The sequence below is a fragment of the Mus caroli genome, unplaced genomic scaffold (genome assembly GCF_978045245.1).
Source record: "Mus caroli unplaced genomic scaffold, Mus_caroli_1 scaffold_8, whole genome shotgun sequence".
NCBI classification, from domain to species: Eukaryota; Metazoa; Chordata; class Mammalia; order Rodentia; family Muridae; genus Mus; species Mus caroli.
This window is the reverse complement of record NW_028227263.1, coordinates 22,759,851-22,786,692: the sequence shown is the minus strand read 5'-3', so window position 1 is coordinate 22,786,692 and position 26,842 is coordinate 22,759,851. Positions and strand designations below refer to the sequence as shown.

The 26,842-nt window shown below is 45.5% G+C and overlaps 1 long non-coding RNA gene across 2 annotated transcripts in view; it reads right to left on the bottom strand.

Annotated features, from left to right (window-relative positions):
• The window catches only part of LOC110297210 (uncharacterized), a 30,527-nt gene extending 4,771 nt beyond the window's left edge, over window positions 1-25,756 (bottom strand). The window contains exons 1-3 of one of the 2 annotated variants that reach the window (XR_002378254.2): window positions 25,694-25,756; window positions 5,434-5,540; window positions 2,953-3,007 (exon numbers count right to left, since the gene is read on the bottom strand). This is a non-coding gene — a long non-coding RNA (uncharacterized LOC110297210). Of the gene's footprint in view, window positions 1-2,952; window positions 3,008-5,433; window positions 5,541-25,693 lie in introns of those variants that run through there. The other variant, XR_015048062.1, reaches the window with a different exon arrangement.
• Window positions 25,757-26,842: the final 1,086 nt, after the last annotated feature.

Sequence of the window (26,842 nt, the reverse complement as noted above, 5' to 3'; positions counted from 1 at the left end):
ATGAGATCTGACGCCCTCTTCTGGCGCGTCTGAAGACAGTTACAGTGTACTTATGTATAATAATAAATAAATCTTAAACAAACAAATGACGAGGAGAAAGAAAAGGATGCGTGAGAAAGGGCCAAGGGGCTGTGAGCGGCAGGTAAACAAAGGACTCAGGATAAAAACTGACATCACTAAATTAAACAATGCAGAGGGCAAAAACCATTAAATACAATCATAATCCAAGCCTTTGATAAAGCCAATAAACTAAAACTCTAGAGAGACTTATCAGCTAAATACAATCGATAAAATAATAATATTTCGAAGTAAAAAGGGGTTTAGACAGAAACATAGGTGGACAGTGAGGGAAGATTTTATCATTACTAATTAAATTTTTAAGATTTTCTTTTAGCTGGGCGTGGTGGCGCACGCTTTTAATCCCAGCCCTCGGGAGGCAGAGGCAGGCAGATTTCTGAGTTCAAGGCCAGCCTGGTCACAAAGTGAGTTCCAGGACAGCCAGGGCTACACAGAGAAACCCTGTCTCAAAAAAAAAAAGAAAAAAAGAAAAAATATTTTCTTTCTTTTAAGCTAAAATAGGGACTTAAAAGGAGATGGCTCAGCAGGCATAGTACTTGCAGAGCAAGCGTGGGGACAAGAGTTTGAGTCCTCAGAACCCACCTAAAACCGGGCAGCTGTGGTGGCCCACCTGTCATCCCCTCAAAGACAGGGAGACTCTGAAGTGAGATAACAAGCCAGAGTAGCTGAAGGCGAGCTCTGGGGTCAACGAGAGACTCTGCTTCAACATATAACATGGATGGCCACTGAGAAAGATACCAAGGGTCAGCCTTGGGCCTGCACACACATATGCACCCACATGCCCATGCACCCAGCCCTATACATTTGAGCACACATGCATACTACATACAGAAAGAGCCAAAGTATACAGTTAAAAATGTTTATGGACATACTAATTTGGAGTAGTGTTTCATTCCTACATCAGGCTAGGTCCCCTTGATAATGCCATTTTTATTTTGTGTCATTTCGAGTGACTGCAGAGTATTGACTTTTTTGTTTGTTTGTTTGTTGTTTTTTGGTTTTGTTTTTTGCGACAGAGTTTCTCTGTGTAGCCCTGGCTATCCTGGAACTCACTTTGTAGAGCAGGCTGGCCTCGAACTCAGAAATCTGCCTGCCTCTGCCTCCCGAGTGCTGGGATTAAAGGCGTGCGCCACCACGCCCGGCTGAGTATTGACTTTTTAAAATAGTGTTGTGGAATTTTATTTATTTATTTTAGTTTTTATGTGGTTTTCTCAGAAAATAAATGTCTTTTGCTTCTCTGTGCTCTGATACAGTTGATAAGAATGTTGAATGCCTTGTTTCAGGCTATTTGGAAGTACTTCCTCAAGAAATCATGTAGGGTGGTGGATATTAGGTAGAGCACTTATCGAGCATATGCAAGCCCTCATCAATCATCATCATCATCATCAATGTAGCATTTATGAAACTATATCAGTAGTAGTAGTCGTTGTAGTGTAGAAGTATAATTTAAAGACAACTCATTTTCCAGCCCCCTCATGCCTACACCAAGTTATTTCTTTGCTTCTCAATAAAGGCTACTTCCTTCCTCTTCAAATAGAAAATAATGGGCTGGAGAGATGATGGCTCAGTGGTTAAGAGCACTGACTGCTCTTCCAAAGGTCCTGGGTTTAATTCCCAGCAGCCACATGGTGGCTCACAACCATCTGTAATGGGATCTGATGCCCTCTTCTGGTGTGTCTGGAAACAGCTACAGTGTACTTATATAAAAATAAATAAATAAATCTTTAAAAAGAAAGAAGAGAAGAGAAGAGAAGAGAAGAGAAGAAGAGAAGAGAAGAGAAGAGAAGAGAAGAGAAGAGAAGAGAGAGAGGAGGGGAGGGGAAAGGAGAGGAGGGGAAAAGAGAGGAGAGGAGAGAAGGGGAAAAGAGAGGAGGGGAGGGGAGGGGAAGGGAAAGGAGGGGAGGGGAGGGGAGGAGAGGAGACGAGAGGAGACGAGACAAGAGAAGACAAGAGAAGAGAGAAGAAAATGACCCAGTGGGGGGGCTGGTGAGATGGCTCAGTGGGTAAGAGCACCCGACTGCTCTTCCGAAGGTCCAGAGTTCAAATCCCAGCAACCACATGGTGGCTCACAACCACCCGAAATGAGGTCTGACGCTCTCTTCTGGTGTGTCTGAAGACAGCTACAGTGTACTTACATATAATAAATAAATAAATCTTTAAAAAAAAAAAAAAGAAAGAAAATGACCCACTGGTTAAGAGCACTGGCTGCTCTTGCAGAGGACCCAGATTCAATTCCCTGTACCCACATGGTGGCTCACAACAGTCTGCAGTTCCAAGGAACTCGATACCCTCTTTTGGCTTTCATAGGTACTGCATGCATGTATTCAGGCAAAACACGCATGCACACATTTTAAAAAATGATCAAATAAAAATCAAAATGTGGCTTTCTCTTCTCTTCTTTCTATATTTCTGCTCTTCTCTTCTTTCTCTCTCTCTTCCCTTCTCTTATTTTTCTGCACGATTGCCCACTTCTTTTTCTCTTCCTCTTCTACCTGCCTCCCCTTCCCCATGGCAAGTTCCCTGGCTTTGGTCCTTGGGACCAGTGAACTCAGCCACCCTAGACCAGCTTCCCAATAAACCTGTTTTTAATATAGTCTTAAAAAATAAAATAAAAATGTGTTTATTCTGGTAATTATTTGTGTTTTGCTTGAAATACATGTTAATTTAATTGTGAAAATTTTCCCTGAACATTGTCTTTCTATTTTGTATACCTAGTGAAATGTGTTTGAGCTGCCTCTTTTTTCTGTTTATTCAACTCAAGATTTAGCTTTTTTCAGATTTATTTTTATTTCTAATAATGTGTACGTATGGATATAAGTAGACTCAAACGTGGGTCTTCTGTGAGAGCCACAAGTGTTCTTCATCCCTGACCCCTGAGTCTCCAGTTCCCCTTCTCTTTCATTTCATTACTTCTTTTCTTGAATCATACCTAGAAAATGAATTACGCTCCAGGACAGCCAGGGCTATACAGAGAAACCCTGTCTTGAAAAAACAAAAAAACAAAACAAAAACAAAAACAAAAAAACAACAACAACAAAAAAAAAACCAACAAAAAAAAGTGAATTACGATTTCTGCTTCAGAGATCTTTAAGAGTTTCTTTGCAGACTGTTAATATCCTTTATTACTATAAAAATTCTACAGGACCATAAAAGATGTGTTCACCATTTGATGTTATAGCACTTGACCCAAAACTACAAAGTTGATCTTTAAAACTATCCCCATTCAGAGTGAACACAATCCACAACCGGGATGTAGCTCAGTCACTGAGGACTTGCCCAGCCCATATGAAGCTGGAAGCCCTGGGCCCCATCCTCAGTACCACCTAAATGGTGTGGTGGTACATACCTTTCATCTCAGTGCTTGAGAGATGGAGGCAGGGGGATCAAGGTCAGTCAGGCAACAATGGTTGTGGTGGTGGTCCCAGCACTTGGGAAGCAGAGGTAGGAGGATCTCTGAGTTCAAGGCCAGCCAACTTTGTCTGGCCTTCAACATTTGAAGATAGCCTGGAGTGTACAATACCCTGCTACAAAGTGATTAAGTAAGACAGACAGACTGACTGACTGACCTTTTCTTTCTTTTTAAGTTCCTTACTGACTCTAGGCTGAGAGTTGGTCCTTAGAGTCGGCCGGACAGTGTGTTCTTGCTTTCGGCTTCCCTGGAGCTCTGCACTCTTTGTCTTGGACCCAATATCATCTGACACTGAGATCAGGAACCTAGTAGCTCCCAGTTATCTTTGTTCTGCTATATCCTCCTTAGACATTTAATCCCAGTCTTTGGCATATTCCTCTGTTTCCAAGCAAAAGCTAAAGTTTTACTTTAAAAATTATTATATATTTTTAAAAATTTATTTTAGGTGTGTGTGTGTAAATGTGCAGAGAACAACTTGTGGGACTCAGTTCTTTCCTTCTGCCATGTGGGTCCAGTCTCAGGGACTGAACTCAGCTAACTGTCCAGCTGGGCGTCAAGAGACCTCATCTGGCCAGCCCTCGAGTTTCTATTGTCTTTTTGCTTTTTTTTTTTTTTTTTTTTTTTTACGAGACAGGGTTTCTCTGTGTAGCCCTGGCTGTCCTGGAACTCACTCTGAAGACCAGGCTGGCCTCAAATTCAGAAATCTGGCTGCCTCTGCCTCTCAAGCACTGGGATTAAAGGTGTGTGCCACCGCACCTGGCTCTTGTCTCTTTGCTTTTTTAAGAATTGCTCTTCCAACTATTTTTTTTTCCAATTGTGTGTGGGTGTTTTGCCTATGCATAGTCTATGCACCATGTGGGTACCTGGTACCCATGGAGGCCTAAAGAGGATGCCAGGTCACCTGGTACTAGAGTTACAGATGATTGTCAGTCATCTTAATCACTGAGCCATCCCTCTACCCTGACCCTTAGATTTTGTTGTGATTGTTGATGGTTGGTTGTTTAAAATTTTTATTTTCATGTGTGTGTCTGTAGGTGTGTGTGTGCGTGCGTGAGAGCGTGCGTGCATATATGCTGGCGATGTTAGAGATAAAAACAGATCTCTGAAAGCTGGAGCTACAGGCAGATGTGAGGCCCCTGGTGTGTTTACTGGAACCTGAGCTCAGGTCCTCTGTGAGGTAAGAAGTGTTCTTTACTCCTGTGCCACATCCCTAGCCCCATGAACTCAGGTTTTTACTTTTTTGAGCCAATCTAAATTTTTTCCTCTTTAAATTGATTCTTTTGGGATTTTAATTTCCAAGTTCATTGATGAAGATTTCAAGTATGGCTTGATATAATTTGGTCATCTTGTATTCTTTAACATGTCCTATGATCTGATACAAGCACTGCTGGCTCCGCTGTGCTGTTAATTTGCGTGTGCCGTTTTAATCTTCATTTCTAGATGGATTTTTATCCTTTTAGAAAATTTAAGTTGGTTTCCAGAATTGTCAATTTCTGAACGTATCTACTGACCCACAGATGTGGAAAGAAATGGCTGAGCTTGCTGGTATGCTGCATTTCGTTTGTCTTTACATCAGAGACAGGTGGAGAAGCAGCAAAGAGAAAGAGGGGAGGAGGCCCTGGGCTCGGCTTCTGCACTTGAGTTAACCCTTGTTCCTGGGAGGCTTGGCCCTGGGTGTTCCTTCCCTTTCGTATTGGGTGATCCCACCCTCCAACTGTTGACCAGGGGTGTTGAGGAAGTAGACTGCAGGGTGTCTGCCTGACAGGCCACATCTGGGTAATTTTCCTTGGGTTCTCTTCTATCTGCTCTCTTTCGTGGAAGACAATGTGATAGCAAGTACCCTCTCGACTGAATAGTGCCAGACCTAGGTGCCTCTCAGCTCTCTCTTGGGCCTAGACATGAGCAACGGGATGTTAGTCTCCCCACCCTCTGGCTCCTCTCCTCACCTGCATCTCTCCAAGTTGCAGCAGTTGGTATTTCCAGAGTGGCCACCTTTGCCTTCTGTATTAGTTGCTTTTTCCTATCACCGTGACAGCATACCTGAAAGAAACACCTGAAGGAAGGAAGGGGGCATCATTTGGGCTCACAGTTTGAGAGGAAACAGTCCATTGTGGAAGCAAAGGCTCAATGGCTGGAATCGCTCGTAAATGAGAAGGCTGGTTCCATTCAGTCAGCAGCGAGGAGTCAGCCATGCTGGAGCCTGCACAGGACTAGAATCCAGTAGGCCTGCCCTCCAGTGACCCACCTCCTCTGGCTATGTCTCCTCATGTCTCCACCACCTCCCCAGTTACATCCACATCTGGGGACTAAATTTCTCTTTAATTGAGAAATTCAATAGATAGAAATTTGTCTTAAGATAATGATAGCCAAAGTGCCTAATGACTCCTCCTCAGGAATTGTGGTTAGTGTTTGGTTTATAGGAGCAAGCACAAATGATCTAAGTAGCCAAGACTTGAGAACTGCTGGAGAAAGTTATACAGTAGAACCTGTGCAGCCACCAGTGGCATGTGCACTGGTTAAGGAAGCCTTCCCTTATTTGCATAAAGCAGAACATAGGTATGCTGCACTCAAACAAGCATATTCACATACCAGAATTCTGCAAAAATACAGATTGTGCTGGGGCAAATCATTATAACCAGTGTCGTGTCCCCAAACGGTATTGAATTCATATGAAATAAATTTGCCAGTGAACCACTTAGAAGAGAGTGTGAGATGGCCAATGATCCCAGTGTGGATCTTAGCCATTTGGCCAGAGACAAGTAGAAGTGTTTTATTTAGCGAGAAGAGATGGAAGGGAGGAAGAGGCTTGGTCAACCTTGATGGTTGGCTGTGAGAACTCGCAGGGTTAGAAAAGCCACTGCCATCAGAGTGACCACTTATGACAATGAAGGACACATTGTTAAAGTGAGCATGGGACAGAGATGCACCAGACATAGGCAACTGTACTTCATCCCCCAGTGTTGATGACAAGTGACCCTGAAAACCTAATGTGACCAGGGCAGCTAAGCCAAGCCACGGCACTGATGGCTTCTATTGGGGATCAGTTATCCAGTCTCTAGCCTCTGGATCAGGGGAAAACCAGATCCAGCAGGACCCAAGGGCTCCATCATAAACCAGACAACATAGCCTCCCCTCCACACCACCACAGCTGACTAAGATGATTATCAGACAAGGTATTCCATGCACTAAGAGGTTACTGCCTAGAAATGACCAAGGAGAAGTATTGCCTTTGAATTGTTGAGGGATTTGTCCATCTCAGGCCTGCCAAGTTCTCTCTTTCTTGAAGGAGGTATCAACGGAAGCAGGGAGCTGTTGTCAGAAGACATGTGGCCATGGTGCCTGGCCAACAACGGTTCCATAAGAATGGGCTGTGAGAATTCCTGAAAAGGATTTATTCACCAGGATCTTATGGAGATCTGTGAGCAGGCAAAGTCTTACATCAGAGAAAAAGTGTTGGACCAGGGTAAGGGTGGTAAACAGAAGTACCAAGAAGCCAAGAGAAGAAGACACTTCCCAGATGGAATAATGCATATACTTAGATTGTACTATAACTGAATAAGACCTGGACGTTTGGAGGGCCTTCTAATGGGGATAAGAAGCCAACATAATATATGTGTGTTTCTGTACGATAGAGGTGTGCACATATGTATGTGTCTTAGGGTCTTAGTGCTGTGAAGAAACACCAAGGAAAACATTCAATTGGAAACGATTTACAGATTCAGAGGACTAGTTCATTATCATCGTGGTGGGAAACATGGCAGTGTGCAGACAGACTTGGTGCCGGAGGAGCCAAGAGTTCTACATCTTCCTCCGCAGGCAGCAGAAGGGGACTGAGTTCCACACCGGGAGGGATGTGAGCATATACATAAGACCTCAGAGCCCGCCTCCACAGTGACACACTTCTCAAGGCCACACATCCTAAGAGTGCCACTCCCCATGGGCTTATGGGGGCTAGTTACATTTAAACTACCACAGTATACTGTATATGTTTCTGGATATGGAGTGCTTATGTGTAGGTGTGTGTGTGCATGTGTTCATCTGTTTGGATGTACGTGGCCGTGTACGCATGTATATAAACGCCAGAAGTTAATGTCAAGCATTGCCCCCCCGCCCCCCCCCCCCCGGCTGTATCCACTTTGTCTTCTGAGACACTGGGACCTGGAGCTTCTTGATCAGGCTAAGCAGGCTGGCCAGTGAGCTCCAGGAATCTACCCATCCCCACTGTGTCAGTGCAGGATTATAAGCATACAACACCATGTTTATTTTTAACATACACATTCTGCCATCTCCCTAGCGCCCCCCTCCCCAGCATAAGTTTTAAAACATTATTTTCCATTCAATTCACTTTGGGTGGAAAGCTATGATCAGGGTTGTACTGAAGACACGGGAAATCTCAATCAAATTGGAATCTTTGTGAGCGTTCCTGAGAAACATAATGTGAAAAGAACAGTGCGGAGGGAGGGAGGGAGGGGTACACCTGGAATGAGCCCCAGCTCCAGCATCAACTCACTGACATACCTTGATCTTTCAATTCACTTTTACTAAACCAAAGCCAATCCAAAACTTAATGGCTTAAAACTGCACTGCTCCTAATTGCTTGTGAGTCTGTAGGTCAGCAAGGTGGTTTCTCTGGGCTAGGACTTCTTCATATATGTATGGTCAAGCGTAGACTGGAGACAGCAACTCTGCTGATTCAGGTTGGCCTCTGTTGATGCCCAGGCCCCAGCTGGACTCAGACTTCACTCTAACACGCATCTCCTCCTGAGAAGCTAGCCTGGCCTTGGGTATGTGGCTGTGGTCAGGTTCCCAAAGAGCAGATGAAAGTGTGTGTGGTCCCTTGCATCCCAGGCTTGGAACCAACCCACCATCTCCCCTCTTTATTCCCAGTCCATGCACACACCAAGGCTAGTAAGAGAGAAAACAGAGATTTCCCTTTCATTGAGAGAAGCTTCTGTCACTTTGCAGAATGACAGCCATATGACCAAAAAGGAAGAATGGAGAACTCCAGTCATTCTGCCACCCACATATGAGCAAGTTCCTGAGACCTCTGCAGTCCTCGATGGCTTTGTCTATAGGATAGAGACAATATTTTCCATCCCAGAATTGTGATGACTCAGTGGCTCTGCTTCTAACATGGAGGCTGTTCCTCTAGATCTTTGTCTTAGTTATGATTTTATTGCTGCGAAGGGACACCATGACCTCAACGACTCTTATAAAGGAAAACCCTTAATTGGGGCCGGCTTACAGTTTAGTCCACTAAAGTCAGAGGTTTAGTCCATTATTGTCATGGGGGAAGCATGGTGGCATGAAGGCAGACATGATGCTGGAGAAGGAGCTGAGAGTCCTACATCTGGATCATCAGGCAGCAGAAAAAGATAGTAACACATTGGCCAGGCTTGAGCATCTGAGACCTCAAAGCCCACCCCTTAGTGACACACTTCCTCCAACAAAGCAACACCCACTCCAACAAGGCCAGGCCTCCTAATAATGATAATTCCATAGGCACCTATGGGAGCCATTTTTAATTCAAACCATCAGAGTTCTCTTACTCATTCATGTATTTCTTTTTTTTTTTAAAGATTTATTTATTACATATAAGTACACTGTAGCTGTCTTCAGACACACCAGAAGAGGGAGTCAGATCTTGTTACAGATGGTTGTGAGCCACCATGTGGTTGCTGGGATTTAAACTAAGGACCTTTGGAAGAGCAGTCGGGTGCTCTTACCTGCTGAGCCATCTCACCAGCCCCATGTATTTCTTCTTTTGCTTTTAGATGAACGTTTTACTCTTAGGACTGGACTCAGTACCGATACCACCATCACTTTGTACCGTCTTGAGTACTGCACTCCCCTTACCTGCATCAACAAGTTCTGGGCAGGAAAGGAGGTTTTCTTCTGCACCTGTTCTTTTAGTCTTTGTCCTCAAGCTCAGCCACAATCTGTGTGTTTCCGAGATTGACATGGGGAAGGAAATTGCATTTGCTCAGTACAGTTAACAAGGCCTCTGTGACTCATCTTCCTCTGGGGTACTCTGACTCCACAGTGGGTGGAATGGCCTGGAAGGAACCTTGTGAGGCCTTCTCTGGCGTCACTAATTCTGTGTCTTTCCCTGGGAACACTCCTTCATCTGTCTCCATGACTGCACTCAGATGCACTGAGTGAGGTGCAGTGGGCTCTGGGTCCTGTGTCTCACCCCCCTGAGGAGAGGTCATTCTTTGCTCTCCCTTCAGGTCAGCAGTGACTTTGGGTAGAGACACCCCTGGAGACTAGACAGCACTAGTGCCTTGGTAAGCCCCACTCCCTCTCCACACATTTTAGTCCTGATTAGTGGAGAAATTTACAGTTTGTTTTCACACCTTCTCTCCGTGACTTGCCAGCTTCCATTTATAGCAGAGTCTCCAAATTTTTCTCTATGAGGAGAGTATCAGCCAGACGTCAATGATCCTGCAGTTTTTCATAGTTTTTGTTTCCACAGTTTCCCTCGGGGCCCTGATACTAGCTTCACACTTTCTTACGGTACTATATGTTTCCTTCTGAACCACACTGGGAAAAAATGTTCAGAGCAGAAGACCCAGTTGTAGTGTGCTCAAGTAGGGTGCACATAGCCCTGGGTCCAGTCCCCAGCACCACATAAACCGGGCAAGGTGGCCTCCACCTGCAATCCCAGCACTTAGGAAGTGGAGACGGGAGGATCTGAAGTCCAAGCTTGGCTACATATTGAGTTCAAGGCCAGCATGGCCTGCCTAAGACCCTGTCTCAGAAACAACAGTAGACAGCTGGGCTTGGTGCCCCCTGCCCTTGGGAGGTTGCGGCATGAGGACCATGAGTTTAAGACTAGCCTGGACCACACAGAGAGAACCCATCTCTGAGTAAATGACCAGTAAATAGTTACCTCCCTCCCATTAGATTTCTCAGCAGTTTGATGAGCCAGCCATTGTCTGGCACAGGAAACATCCATTTCTCCCCTGTCTGGTACCCCAGCGTCTCACTAAAGTGCCTTTAGGTTCAGACATTCTGCTGTCCTCTGTGGGGAAGGACTGGTTACCAGTGACTCATAGTCATGCTCTGCCAGAGAGTGTCATTCTCCACAGTGGCAGCTGAGGAGGTGGTGGAGTGCTGGATGTAGTTGTGGGGTAATAGGAGCAACCCCAGCCCCAGCGCAGCTCAGGGGCGGAACCGAGGCAGGAGTACTGAGGATACTGAGCACCTAACGGAGGCGGAGTATTAGGTTTCAACCCCCTTAGCCCCTGAGTGCATTCAGTTCTCACCATGATGGTGAGGCAGACGATGTTTTCTAGTGTCTACATTTTACAGATGATGACGTTGAGTCTTAATGAGGGAACGAGAAAGCCAGTGCTTCCCAGGTGGAAGTCTTCAGGGCTGGGACACAAGGTTCGCCCTGACTGCCAGGACCACAGTATCCCGGACTATTCCTCCCACAGGGGTCTCCTGAGTGTAGAGAGAAGGGAATATTGCTATACTGCTTCAGCAGCCTGAGTGTACCTGAAGGGGATTCTGAGGCAGCTTGAATATTTAAATGATGTTTCAGCCATGTACAAATCTGCTTCTCTGCCATCTATCTGCATTCCCCAGAAATATAATAAAATTCCCGTCTCTGCTCCATCTCCAAACACCAGCCCCGAGCCCCACCAGTGACATCTGAAGTCCTGTACACTGAAGAAACAAGATTCAGATGGAAAAGTGCTGGCACAAGGTTGAGCAGGGTTCTCTAATAAAGACACCGTGCATCACACATCAGCTGCTGCTGTTACTATGGTGACAGCCACAATTTCTCCCAGACAGCTTGGGTCTGCAGGGAGGGTGGACCCTGGGGGAAACAAGTGTATTTCTCCAACCTGTCAGACCCTGTCACCTTTCCTGTTTCCCTCACCTCTCCCACTCCCACCAGCCCCCACACTTCCTTCCTTGGGCTGACAGGGGCCCATGGCACCCCCAGGCCATCATAATTAGCATCTGGCCGTGAGCCCGGAGTTCTGGCAGCACATTCCTCACTTCCCTTGCCAGCCAATCTCCTTTCCCCAGCATCCCTTCAACAGCACTGCAGCAGCTGTGTGCAGACAGCCCCAGCACCAAGGTCACCGCAGCGCCAGCAATGACGAAGCATCCCCTTCCTGCCTGGGTGGCATGGCATCAGATGATGCTTCGATGTTGTCTGAGCCTTTTGGAAGTTACCACCTTAAGGTTCTGGAAAAGGAAGCTACCCTTAGGAGGATGGGGAAGGCTAAACTCTTAGTTCTTGCGGGGTTTAAGAGTTTTTCCATCTGGCTGAGAGTCACCAATTAGGTTTCAGGGGGAGGGGCAAGATCAAGTGTAAGATATCCGAAAAGGTCGAGGAAGTAATCAGAAAGTCCAAGCGTCACTATGCCTTGGACTTTAAGGGACTAAAGATGGCGGTGGCAATCACAGCCAAAGAGAGCTGGTTGTTATGGTGACAACAGCGAGGACATTTACGGAAGCTGTGTTCCGGGAACCTTACCGAGCACTTTAGAAGCGTTATGGCGTTGAGTGCTCACACTGACTGCGCATGTAGAAACTGCATGGAGCTTCTCTGTTCGTTTTCCAGAAGGGAAACAAGGCTGGGGAAAAGTTAGCTCTCCCTCCCTAGCAAGAAATCAGGCCCTAGAAACATGCTCTACACGAAGATATTCCCCTAGAGTCTTCCAAATCCAGTGTTATTTACTAATGAGTACACAAAATGCAGGAAGAAAAAAAAAATGTTGAGAGACATAAACTTGGTTTCCAGTACCAGATTGAAGCCTTACTAGAAGAACTGAAACAGCCATAAAAGAAACAAGGGATACTTGACGTTGGAGGAAGAACTGCACAGTGAAATCGCATCAGGAAGTCATTGGGACCTCTCTTTTTTTTTTTTTTTTTTTTTTTTTTTTTTTGGTTTTTCGAGACAGGGTTTCTCTGTATAGTCCTGGCTGTCCTGGAACTCACTTTGTAGACCAGGCTGGCCTCGAACTCAGAAATCCGCCTGCCTCTGCCTCCCAAGTGCTGGGATTAAAGGCGTGCGCCACCACGCCCGGCTTGGGGCCTCTCTTTGACGGTGATTCTGGTGTTGTGCTTACATAGGAAAATATTATTTCTAGGTGATACAGGTCAGACTATCTAGGGGAGATATACAAAGCCTTTAAATGACTGGTACATATGATGGTGTGTTACAGACCAATTCAGGCACATACATCCTGTATAGCAAGTTGAGCAAAATATTGACAATGATTGAATCTAGGAAGGTTGAAATGATGGACCATGGTGGAGGGCTGGTGGGAGCGTGACCATGAATCCCAGAATCACTAGTCTGTATCCCAGATAATAGTATCAATATCAAAATATCAAAAGCTTGGACGTGGAGCCAGTCAGATGGTCAGACTGCTCAACCTGCTGACTTCTGTCTGTTCGTCTGTTTGTCGAACTCATGTAAAGGTGAAAAGAGAAAACTAACTCCACAGCACAGCACTGTCACACCACACACACACACACAAATAATAAAAATAAATAAATAAATACTCAAAGGCCGGATACCCCTGAAGGGTAAGTTCACCGTCAGATTATTAATTCTATATTGTCATATCGGCTGTCCCAACATTTTTCTCTCAGCTTTCTGCATGCATGAAAATGTTCCTAAAAAAAAAAAAAAAAAAAAAAAACGAGTGAGAAAAAGCAGCTAGGAAAAACAGGTTTGGTGGCATGCCAGAGCTCAAGGTCACACAGCTGGAGTCTCAGAATGAACTCACACCTCAACCTTCTGGCTCCAAAGCTCTTCCCAGAGAGAGGTCTACACTCACCCGGGGGTGCCTGTTCTGTGTGGAGAGGAGCCTCGGGTTGTAGCAGTAGCAAAAGGGGAGATGGGGGAAGGGCAAGCAGCAAATTCATTCAAAGCTCCCCAAAGCCCTGGTATCAGGGCTTTTATAAATGCTCACTTTCCAATGGAAGACCATCTCAAGCCTGATGTTTTGTAAACATTTTATTTCCAATTTACGATTCAAACTTCCTAGGGCACAGTGTTGCTTGGCTACAGAGCACATGCTTAGAGAACCTAAGGCCCTGGGTTTAATTGCTTGGCACTGAATAATAAAATAAATAAATGTAGTATTAGTCCAGACCTTAGTCTGGAGCTCCTTAGAAAGTGGCCTGGAGAGGGACTGAGCACAGATTTCAGATGAAAGTGGGGTGTCCCTCCCCCCCCCACTGCAACTGGATTACGCAGAAACGAAGACAAAGTCCTCAAAGTATTGATTGCAAAGGATAATGAGACTTCATAAACCAACCCTTGCAAGCGTTTTTTATTCTCCTAAAATACCCACCCCACCCTGCACGCATACAGTCACTGTACTCTTAGATCCGCACAAGCATGTGAAAACAGTTTCCTCATGCAGGGTCACAAGGATGATAATGGAAGGGAAGCTAACACAACCCAGTTTCTTCTACTGATACTACCGACTCCATGCAGTTTTCTGAGTCTCCCGAGAGGAAAAAGGAAGCAAAGAAACAGCATGTCTGCAGGCAGACACACAGGGACACGCGTGCTCAGAAACACGTGTGGACACACACACATGATATACTAGAATGGGCACAAGTGTACAGAGAGATGGTTTTGCATCCAAGAAACTTCACTTTTCAGCAGAGGTCATCACAAAAATCCACCAATGTTCAAGATACAGAGAGCAACTGAACCAGGGGTGCCAACCCCAAAGGATACATCTGCAGTAAAGTCTCTTCCCCTGAGGCCCAGGGAACATCTCAGAAGAGGAGGCAGAAAGATAGAGTCAAGGACTGTGAAGGCTGTAGTGGGATTGTGTCTATTAGAAATGGTGGGGTCGGGCTGGTCAGATGGCTCAGCAGGTAAGAGCACTGACTGTTCTTCCAAAGGTCATGAGTTCAAATCCCAGCAACCATATCGTGGCTCACAACCATCTGTAATGAGATCTGACTCCCTTTTTTGGAGTGTCTGAAGTCAGCTACAGTGTACTTACATATAAATAAATAAATAAATAAATAAATAAATAAATAAATAAATAAATATTACCCATTCTTAAAAAAAAAAAAAGAAAGAAATGATGGGGTCTCAGTCGTGACACCACAACCCTATGGCTGCCTAAGCAAGACCTGAGCACTGAGAAAAATACTAGACATGCTAAAGTAGAAGGGAGCCAAATAGGCCCAGGAGCTAATGACTGAGAGGGGAATTGGTCCTCCTCAGAGGCAAATCCCCTAATTGTTTACCCAATATCATGTGGTTAGCCCTGAAATCACATACAGAGAAGCAATACTAAACAGATTCAACAGGTTGTATTTATATATTCATGAACGTGTAACAATAATAAAGAAAGAGAAAGTAAGGGGGGGGGGGACACTGGAAGGAGGAAAGAGAAGGGGCCCATGATAGAATTATGTTTTAATTAAAAATTTAAAATTACTAAGAAAACAAGGTGGATTCAGCCTCTGCTTTTCATATAAACCAAGGAGGAAGAGGAGGAGGGAGAACAGGGGGGTCCTTTCGGGTTCTGTACATGAAGTCTGGGAACTCGCACCATCTGCTGCCTGAGCTCTGGGAGCCTCTGCTTCACCGTCCACTGGACATTATGTTACTTCCTGTCCCAGAGCTCAGGACAACAAGCCACCCTCAGCTTTTCTCGCCTGATCACCTGGCCTAATGGAACTGTGCATTAGGAGCAAATCAAAGAGGAAAGGCTGGCAGCTGTTCAGACATTAGATGCTTCCGGGAAGGACATTTCATTTAGATAATGTCTCCCAACCCGGGCATGTGTCCACAGGATGTGAACACTCAACAGTGGTCTGCGTTCCTCTCTCCATCCTTGGCTCTCAATGGTTCATCTTCCCACTCCCCTCTCTGCAGGCAGTGACCTCCTTTTTGTACCAATGGAGACACACCGGGTGCCTGAGGGCTTTTTTCAATGTACTCAGTCATTATTTTCTCTACCAGGTCCCTTCACAGAATCCACGACAGCCTTCCAGATGCTGCGTCCCCCTTGGTCTTCTTTCTTTTTCGTCTCTTTTCTCTTTCCCATCCCTTATAGATTCCTAGTTTCTACGCTCTGCAAGCCTTCTTCTCTTTCTGCATTCACTGGGATGGCTTTAAAACTGACCACCTCATCACTGCCTTCTTACTGTGAGGTGACATCAGTTCCAAGGTCCTCCATTGCTGTCCACTCAGCTCCTGAATATCACCTGGTAGCCCGTTGATTCTTTAAATTCTTGTTATTTCCATCCTGAGAATTGAGCCTAGTATCTTGCACATGCAGTCACTGTATCACTGAGCTACAACTCCAGACCTTTAAACAAATGGTTTGTTCATGTTTTGTTTGTTTATTGAGATGGGTCTTACCACATAGCCTTAGAACTCACAATGTAGACCTGGCTGGACTTGAATTCACAGAGATCTGCCTGTCTCTGCTTTCTGAGTGCTCGGATTAAAGGTGTGTGATACTATATGCCCAGTCCTGAGTTTTGTTTGTTTTGTTGTTTGTTTCTCAGGGTTTTTTTCCCTTGTTTTTGCTTTTTGTTTGGTTATTTGTTTGGTTGGTTAGTTAGTTAGTTCTTTTTAAAGTTAGGGTCTCACTAAGTTGTCCAGGCTGGTCTTAAACTCTCTCTGTAGGTCAGCGTGGTCCTTACACTTCTGAACCTTTTCCCACTGCCTCCTAAGTAGCTAGGATGATGGGCCTGGGCCCATGTGGATTCCTTAAATTCAATATTGGCTATTAACTTTCACTAGGTTTGTTCTCCTTCCAACTTCCTTTCTGACATGAAAAGCACTAGGATCCACCAGCCACCCAACCTTGAGCCTGGGAGTTTGACCCTCAAGTGTTCCTTGCTGTGACTCACCCATGTCCTGTCAGTCACAGACTGAGGAGTCTGCCTGTAAATCACCTGTGAACTATGAGGCTTTGGTTTTTGTGCTTTTAGCTCTTTCGTGGCCTCGGCTCATCTCTGCCATGCTGCTGACTTCAAGGGGCCTGAGACTTTTCTGTTCTATTTACCATTTTATAGCTGATATATAAACATGATGCCAGGCTGGTGATCAGGTACTCCACATGTATTTGTTGAATTAATAATGCCTTGCCTGTCAGCTCCTGCGTAGGACTGATGGCGCCTCTTCCATTGTCCCTTTCACACTCACTGTTCAGGCCTACTTTCTGACTTTGTGCTTGGAGTTGTATGGGTGGCAGTGTCCTTGACTTTTTCTTTATTTACTTTTTCTGAAACAGGGTCTCTCTAAACAGCCTGGCTGGCCTGGGAGTTGATTTGTATACTGGGATGGTCTCCAACTCACAGAGATCCACCTGCTTCTGCCTCCTGAGTGTTTGGTATGCTCCACTATACCTGGATCATTGTTTGTTCTTTGTTTGAGTCAGAGCCTCACTCTGTAGCTTTGGCTGGCCTGGAACTCACTATGTAGATCAGGCTGGCCTTGAACTCATAGAGACCTGCCTGCTTCCTGAGTATTGGGATTAAAGTGTGCACCACCACTCCAGGCAGTCTCTCCCAGTGATTACTTTCTGTTATTCATGCCCTTTATAAAGTCTCTGCCCCTTGAATGTAGGAGAGAGTGAACCACTTCCCATTAACAGAGTCAGCCCAAATGAGGAGAATTCGTGTCCCTCTTTGGTGATAAGATTCTGCTTTCATCCTGGCTCTCTTTGAGACAACGCCTCTGTTCATTCATGACATATGGAGAGGGCCATGTGTCAAGGAACAGAGGAAGAGTCTACAGCCAGCAAACTGAGAAGAGGTCTGCCAAAGATTATGAGTTAGGCTGGAGGAAAATCTCCTAGATCCAAGCTAGGAGGTGAGACCACAGGCCTGACACATACCTGGCCACAACCTTGGGAGAAGATGGAATGACACATGTTTGATGTCTTTTTTTTTTTTTTTTTTTTTTTGGTTTTTCGAGACAGGGTTTCTCTGTGTAGCCCTGGCTGTCCTGGAACTCACTCTGTAGACCAGGCTGGCCTCGAACTCAGAAATCCGCCTGCCTCTGCCTCCCGAGTGCTAGGATTAAAGGCGTGTGCCACCAACGCCCGGCTACATGTTTGATGTCTTAAGCTATTGAATTCTGGGGTAACTTGTTATATAGCAATGGATCACTGTATAACAATTGTGTATCGTTTAATATAATATATAGTTTATTGCTATAAAAGCTAAGCTTTCTGATACTCCATGGCAAACTGTGGCACATGCACACAATGAAATATTGGAAGATAATTAGAAGACACCACTTTTATGAAAAGGTCTTCAGGACAGTGGAGTTTGTTTTGTGTTTGGCGCTAGGGATTGGTCCAGACCTTTACACACATTACACATCCTAAGCTCATGCTATGCCCTTGCCTTTGTGTAGCTTACTGAAGGTAAATTTTGATTCCCAGAGCCTGGGGAGATAAATGGATTTTTTTTAACTTCCTGTTCTGGAATCTGTAATTTTCTTCTATTAATGAGATAGGACATCTTTCATTGGTATGGATATGTAAATACTTAATTTATCCCCCACCCCACCCCTAACTTCCTTGTCTCAGGACAGGTTCTCACTAAGTAGTTCAGACTAGCCTAGAACTCCAAGGATGACCTCAAACTTATGATTCTCCCGTCTAGCCCCATAAATGTGGGATTTCAGGTTTGCACACTGTTATCTTTTCATCTATCAGTAATCCAGCTATTAGCTGGAAGCTGGGTGAGAAGGAGTCTGTATTACACTTGTGTGCAGCTTTATCTTTGGAGCTTAGAAAGCTTGCAAGTTACTGAACACTCAATTTGCGGGGCAAGAGAGATGGCTCAGTGGATAATGGTACATGCCACCAACCCTAAGGATTTAAGTTCTATCCTTAGGACCCACAGGTAGAAAGAGAGAACAGATTTCTAAAAGTTGTTCTCCAGCCTCTACACTCCTGCCATGGCATGAACATAGACATACATACATACATACATACATACATACATGCATACATACATACATACATACATACATACTGGGATGTTGCTTAGCAGTAGAGCATTTGCTTAGTCAGGGTTAGGACTTTTCTGAGTGTCAACCCAGTCCCACTCAGCCCTTAAAATGGTTCAATTAATTTTTGATTATATTTGTTTATGTTATGGGTGTACAAGTATTTTGCTTGTATGTATGTATATGTACCATATGAGTACTCAATGGTCAAAAGAGGGTGTTGGATCCCCTGGAACTGGAGTAACAGATAGATGGTTATGAACCTTGGGTTCTGATCCTGGGTCCTCTTCAAGAGCAACAAGTGCCTGTACACACTGATCCATCTCTCCACGTCCATGGTTGAATTAATTTAACTAGCCAACTACTGTCAGATACATACTGTCATCCCAGTACTCACCGATAGGATTATTATCCTTGAGATCAATTCCTAAAGATTAAGTTACTGGGTCAAAGGGACCCAGCTGTTGAAATGTATTGCCAAATCCCTGTGTGCTTAGCCTGTGCTATACTGTGATTTTACCCACCAACATGTGAAAGTACCTCTGTCTATCTCTAGGGAATAGGATGTTTTGATGGGTCATTCAACTATAAATGCTGTGGAAAGGAACTGGGGAGCTCTAGTTTGGGGAAGCTGGGCAGGACCCATGGGGTCTCCCAGATGTGCTTGGCTAATGAGTTTCAGTGGGAAGTGCTTCAGTAAGACCCCAGCAGGACAGAGGAGGCAGGCTTTAATTTGGTCACATAAGGAGCACTTCATGGAAAGAAATTTTCCAAAGAGAGGATGAAGTGAGGGGCTGGTGAGATGGCTCAGTGGGTAAGAGCACCCGACTGCTCTTCCGAAGGTCCAGAGTTCAAATCCCAGCAACCACATGGTGGCTCACAACCATCCGCAATGAGATCTGGCGCCCTCTTCTGGAGTGTCTGAAGACAGCTACAGTGTACTTACATATAATAAATAAATCTTTAAAAAAAAAAAGAGAGGATGAAGTGAAAGAAACCCAAGAGGATGTGAGGCTAAGAACGTGGGCTCTCGTAGCCAGATGGGGCTGGAGAAGCCAAGAGGAGCAGTGGCCTCTCTAACAGACTGAGGTACAGACTAAGGTACAGAAGGCCATGAGGGTAGCAGAGGCATCTTTAATGTAGGTGGAACCCATAGTTATGGGGCATAGACTATATGTCAAACTTGCTCCCCTCCCTCCTATCCTCCAGGGTTACTATTTGTCAAAACCAAAAGGAAGCCATACAGCCCTTTGAACTCAGGACCTCTCAGATTCCCAAGACATAGGGCTTATGATATCCACTAAGTATTCTGTAAATGTATCACTAAGTTTAATCCTCCTAATAATCCTTACATGCCAAAGATAAACTGAAGGCACAGGGACATTGATGAGTTTGACTAAAGTCACACTGTGATTTTGGAGGCCCCAAAGCTCCATGTTCGTAAGGACCGAGGGGGCGGGCCTAAGGTTTTTTTATAATACTATTCTTGGGGGGGGGCAACAAGCAAGGATCATATGACAGGCTAAAATATCAATTCTACCAAAAACTCGGTGACCAATGAGTTTTATTGGCATTATTTACAGGAATATAGGTGAGGGGTTACTTAAAAGAGCATAAATGACAGCTGCATCACCAAGGCACACTGCAACATAGGTAACAGCTTATAAAAGCTAGAAACCTGAGGTGTATCACATAAACTGCAAAGCAGTTCAACAGGTTGGGGAATGTAAGATCACTGTTCATTTGCTGTGAAGAGACACTATGACCAAGGCAACTCTTTAAAAAGAAAGGATTTTCTGGGGCTTGCTTACAGTTTCAGAGGTTTAGTCCTTATTGTGTCAGGGAGCATGGTGACATACAGGCAGACATGGGACTGAAGAAGTAGCTGGGAGTTCTACATCTGCATCCACAGGCAGCAAGGAGAGAGAGCTGCTGAAACTGGCTGAGGATTTTGAAACCCCCAAGCCCACCCTCAGCGACACACTTCCTCCAACAAGGCCACACCTCCTAATCCTTTTCAAGTAGTGCCACTCCCTGGTGACCAAGCATTCAAATATATGAGCCTATGGAAAACATTCTTATTAAAATTATCACAGAGAGTGTCCTTTCCAAGTAGCTCAGTTACTCCTGAGCCTCTTCCAGGAAGTTTGGTTGCCCTTAGAGTGTCTCTCTAGCGTTCTTACAGTTTGCATAAGCTTGGGGGGTGGGCTGGGCAGGCATTAGAGAATCCACTCAGTTTCAGGAACTTCCTGAAGCTATTTTGAGTTGTTTACTCCTGATCTTTTAAAGCTTCCCTGCAAGAAGGAGTGTTCCATAGCCCCTTAGAGCAGTAGTTCTCAACCTGTGGATCTTGACCCCTTTGGAGGTCAAATAACCCTTTCACAGGGGTCGCATTTCAGATATCCTGCATATCAGATATTTACATTATGATTTGTAATAGTAGCAAATTTATGTTTTGCTTCCATACATGATTACAGTTATGAAGTAGCAATAAAAATAATCACGTGGTTGGGGATCACCCCAACATGCAGAACTATACTAAAGGGTCGTAGTGTTCTGAAAGTTGGGAGAACCTCTGTCTTACAGCATTCTGTTGTTTCACCGACCTCTAACAGCATCCTGTGTCTTAAAGAGAGCTTCCCCCTTGGATGGGAGGTTTTAATCATTGAGGAAACTGTTGCACAGCAGAGGTCAAGGAGCCTATGTGCCCAACGCAAACACTATAAAGTAGTGGAGCTTCCTGGCCCCACCTGCAGCCTTTATGCCAAGTGCGGCAGCAGCTCAGGTAATATTCAGTGTGAGAGTGACTTCTTCAGCTCTCCAGCCTCTGGGACACAACCTCATTCTGAGAGAGGGGAACAGTTGCTGAGAGCTAAAACTCTGGAGGCCCACCTAGCCCCTCACTGACTGCAGCACTCTGGAAAGCAGGCTCTACACCTTGTCTGGGCAGCACAGTAGAGCTGACTCTGGTGCAGGTAAGCCAGCCCCAAGGGCTTGAGAGAAGAGCTGGCCCTGTTCCTTGCTGGCTGAGGCATTGAGTGAGCTAGCCAGTGCAGTGCAGGAGAGCTTGCCCTGGTGGTGTGGGTCAGGGAGAGGTAGAGGGCTGATCAACTCAGCTATATTCCAGGCCCAGATCTAGGACTTTGAGTTGGTTCACCCCAACATCCACCTCATCTATGAACTGCTGGAGCACATGAAGGGGCCCATCCTGCAGATCCAAAGTTGCAGGATCTTGATGGCACAGAGCAACAACCAGGTAACTGAGAGGAGTCCCGGTGAAGATCCAGTGTTGATAGTGTAACAGAAGCTAAAGGCCTCAAACCAGACCAATGACTTCTTGCAATGAACATTTGCAAGTAAAGAAAAGAGAAAGGAAGAAAGAGAAGAAGGAACAAAGTAAGGTCTGGAGGCCCTGGTCCGTAGCCTGGCTCTGCCACCTCTTATATTAATTATTTTTCTATTACTGTGATAAAACACCATGGCCAAGATAACTTACAAAAGGAACGGTTTATTTGGACTTACAGTTCCTGAGGGATAGGAGTCCACCATGACGGAGAAACATGGCAGCGGGCAGTGGGCATGGTGGTATGCACAGAATGCTGAGAGCTCACATCTTGAACCACAAGCAGGAAACAGAGCGAACAAAGGATTTCGTGCTAGTTTTTTTTTTTTAATTTATTTATTCTATGTATATGAGCACACTAGTGTGTCAGACACACCAGAAGAGGGTGTCAGATCCCATTACAGATGGTTGTGATCTACCACATGGTTGCTGGGATTTGAACTCAGGACCTCTGGAAGATCAGTCAGTGCTCTTAACCTCTGAGCCATCTCTCCAGCCCCGTGCAAGTCTTTAAACCCCCAAAGCCCATGCCCAATGACATACTTCCTCCACAGACAGCACCACCATCTGAGGACCAAGTGTTCAAATCCACGAGGCTACGGGGACATTCTCACTTAGACCACCGCACCTCCACTTAACTTCCTGATGCCCCTTTAATACTCAAACCATATAGTTTATGCTTTCCTTCTAAGCTTGCTATGCTTGTTCAAAACGCTCTTCCTACAACTTAGCCAAAGAACAGAGTCTCTGCTGGGCTTTTCTGAGACTTCCTTTGTCAATGCAATTAATATAAATCTCTTCACCTTAGCCTCAGGCAGATTCTTTGGACAAGGGCAAAAAGCAGCTACATTCTTCACCAGAATAACACAGAAATAGTCTCTAGGCCACACACTAAAATTCTTCTCCTCTGAAACCTCTTGGGCCAGGTCTGCAGAGTTCAGATCACTCTCAGCAACAGTGTCTTCCATATTCCTACTAGAATAGCCCATTAAGCCCCACTTAAAGCATTCTACTGCTTTCCAAAGTCCCCAGATCCACACTTCTCCAAACAAAAGCATGGTCAGGCCTATCACAGCAATACCCCAGACCCTGACACCAGGCATACACAAACCATTACAACACCCAAACTGGAATTTTGTTTTGTTTTGTGTTTCAAGACAGGATTTCTCTGTGTAGGCTTGGCTGTTCTGGAACTCAGCATATTTTCTCGGCTGGCCTGCAACTCATAGAGATTCACCTGCCTCTGCCACTCAAGTCCTGGGACTAAAGGTGTGTACCACCACTGCCCAGCTCCAAACTGGAATTTTATGTAATTTTCCTATATTATCAAACAGTATGTTAATTCTTTTCTCTCTTTCTGTTAATTTTTAATTTGTTTCCCCTTTTCTCTTTTCACATTTTAACTTAAAAATGTTTTTCATTTCATTTTACTTTATTTTACTTTACATCTTTTTTTCAATAGTATGAGAATGGGAAACTGTTCTTAGCCTGCGGGCCACACAAAAACAGGTGTACATGTGACCTGTCTATGCCATTACTGGGCATTTACCCTAAGGATTCTAGGCCAGCATGCCATAGAGATACTTACACATTCATGTTTATTATGCTTATCTATATTTATCCACAACCACCAGGGAATGGAACCAGCTTAGGTGTCCGTCATCAGATAAATGGATAAAGAAAATGTGGTACATTTACACTGTGGGGCTTTATTCAGCCATAAAGAAGAGTGAAAACATGCATTTGCAGGGCAATGAGTGAGACTGAGACTCAGCAGTGAAAGAACCATCATGTCGGCTCTTGTCTTGTGGGTCTGAGATTTGGAACGATATTCGTCTGTTTGGTTTTGTAGGAAGAGAGCTTTAGGGAAGTTGGTAACGGAGAGGGAGGGTGGTGGGATACACTGTGCTGGTTACTTTTTGTCAGCTTGACACAGCTGGAGTCACCTAGGGAGAGGGGACTTCTACTGAATATGTTCCCATCAAATTGAGCTATAGGCAAGCCTGTGGTACATTTTCTTGATTAATGTGGAGTGGGGGAGGGCTCTAGCTCACCACAGGCATTGCCACCCCAGGGCAGGTGGTCCTGAGTTGCATAAGAAAGCAGGCTGAGCGAACCTTAGGGAGCAAGCCAGTAAGCAGCATCCCTCCATGGTGTCTGGTTTAGTTCCTGCCTCCAGGTTCCTGCCTTGGCTTCCTTTGAAGGACCATGATCAGGACGTGTAAGCCAAGTAAACCCTTTCCTCCCCAAGTTCCTTTGAGTCGGAGTGTTCCACCATAGCAATAGGAAGCAAACGAACATATACATGTGATAGGAACGCATGTAATGGGTTAACTGAGACAATTCTCAAAGGGGAAATACAGTGGTGGGCGGCAGTGAGGGAGCACAGGAGAGGGAGGTGGGGATGGGGAACAGATGAGAGCAGAGACATGTACTGATGAGAATGCCACGAGGAAACCCATCGCTTCATATGTTAACCTAAAAAGTAATGATTTTTACCAAGACAGATAACCCTAGCAGGTATCTTTTGGCATTCAGCCTGAAGGGGCTGGCCCCAGGTCCATGGCAGGCACAGGTCCTGGCAGGGCACAGATTGATTTGGCCCCAGGTCCATGGCAGGCACAGGTCCTGGCAGGGCACAGATTGATTTGGCCCCCAGGTCCATGGCAGGCACAGGTCCTGGCAGGGCACAGATTGATTTGGCCCCAGGTCCATGGCAGGCACAGGTCCTGGCAGGGCACAGATTGATTTGGCCCCAGGTCCATGGCAGGCACAGGTCCTGGCAGGGCACAGATTGATTTCCTCACTGCTTCCTCTGAGTCAGATATGGGAGCAAACTCCACCTCTTCAATCAGATTTTTTTTAAAAAAAAGATGTATTTATTTTATATATGTGAGTATACTGTTGCTCTCTTCAGACACACCACAAGAGGGCAACAGATCCCATTACAGATGGTTGTGAGCCACCATGAGGTTGCTGGGAATCGAACTCAGGACCTCTGGAAGAGCAGTCGAGTGTCCTCAACCACTGAGCCGTCTCTCCAGCCCTCAATTAGAAATTAGAAGCTCCTCTGGCTTCTCTTCACCTCTCCCAAAGAGCCAACTTGTTCCCACCTTGAGACTGAAAAGAAGGACCCCTTCTTTCTGTACCGAAAGCTGTGTGTCCTGGTATCATCTTTGTCTCTTTCTTGCTACTCTTTTTTTGCTCGATATAATGCCTATTATACAGTCGGTGCTCAATAACTGCACACTGAATTTAACCCCCCCCCCCCCATAGCAATCATTCAGGATAGTGGTTCATCAAACGATAGGGGGTCACACTGTACAATGAATCTGTAGTTCAAACATTGCAAAGTACACTAAATTCTGGTGCCACTACCAACTATATATGACCTTATAAGAGCCACTCGGTCTCTGGCTGTCTGTTTCCTCACTGGTAAAAGTATCATAATAATGATTGCTATGAGGACCGAATAAGTTTAATAACTCTAAAGTAGGTAGAACCTGGCTTACAACAGACACAACATAAATGTTTTGTCATGGTCAGAATTCAGTTGCCAGCTCTGAGAGTCTGAGAAGGCCTGAAGGTGAAGTTACAAAAGGGCTTCTTCCTCCATCCCCAGGCTCCTGTTGCCCCAGGGACACGGCTAAGGTCAAGTAACCCATTCACGGAGCTCTTGATGTCTAGGGTACTCGGAAGAGAGTCCACTCAAAGTTTCCAGAGAAAGTCGGGGCCTCCCTAGCGGGGAGATGAGGCCTCCGTGGCTTGGTGGGGGTTAAGTCCAAGCACAGTGTGTTTATTTTCCCTCTGTCTGGAAAGGCCTCTCTGGTCTCCATGGCAACATGATTTCCTGTCCTGGTTTTTCCCTTGGAGGAGTTACCTGCTAAATCCAGAGGCTGAATACAGGGTAGAGGCCAACATGGGGGCTGCTCTCTTCAACCACCTCCCCCACAGGAGCTGAGTGGCTAGCCTGGCCAGGGGCCATGTCACAAGAGCCTTTGTTTACGACTGCAGACATCCAACTTCGGGTGACGTCATGGAATCCAGTCTGGAATCCTTGCTACGCCCCATTTTCTTTCTTTCTTCCTTTTGGAGGGCTTTGTTCCTGAGGCCGAGGACAGGCTCAGGCACAGTGTCCGAGGCCATACCCTGGGTCTGGAAACTTCCCTAGCAATCATTCCTCCAGTTATCGGTTATTTAGTTCATTCAGCAAACATTTGCATAGTGGATTAAACACCAAAACTGTTCCAGGGCCAGTGAAACAGAACTGAATAGCCTGGTCGTTTCTCTAAAGCAGCTTGTAGCCTCAGTGAACGGAGACATGTATAAATGACTAGACACTGCAGTATGGCTGAGGCCTTGACACAGGCCCCTGCAGTGGTGGTGTGGGATTGCAGTGAACAGCAAAATCACTTACATCTACCTACATTCTGATTTGGCTCCTAGACTCAGTAACCTTAAACAGAGTCTGCCCTGAGCCTCCATCTTCTCGTCTATAAAATGGGGACAGCAGTGAGATTCTTATAGGAGAGGTGGCATACAGCACAGTGACTAAAAGTCTTCATTTTGCCATGAGTAGGCTCAGTTCTTAGCTTTCCATGAACCAGCTGTATGTCTATTACTTATTATTATTACCATTATTATTTAACCTTTTTTATTTACAGTCCAGTCGTTATCCCCCTCCCAGTCTGCCCTCTGACTGTTCCTCATCCCATTCCTCCTCCCCCATCTCCCAGAGGATGTCCCCACCACATCTGCACCCGAGTTGTGTGTCTTGTAGCAAGCTTCTTATCCTGTCTGCCCGAAGTTGCCTTAACTTGGCATCCTGGGTGGTGGTGGCGCACGCCTTTAATCCCAGCCCTTGGGAGGCAGAGGCAGGCGGATCTTTAAGTTTGAGGTCAACCTGGTCTACAGGGTGAGTTCCAGGACAGCCAGGGCTACACAAAGAAACCCTGTCTTTAAACAAACAAGCAGACAGAAGATAAACTTGGCCCCTACTGTGGTACTTGTCAACCATGCTGCCTCAGGA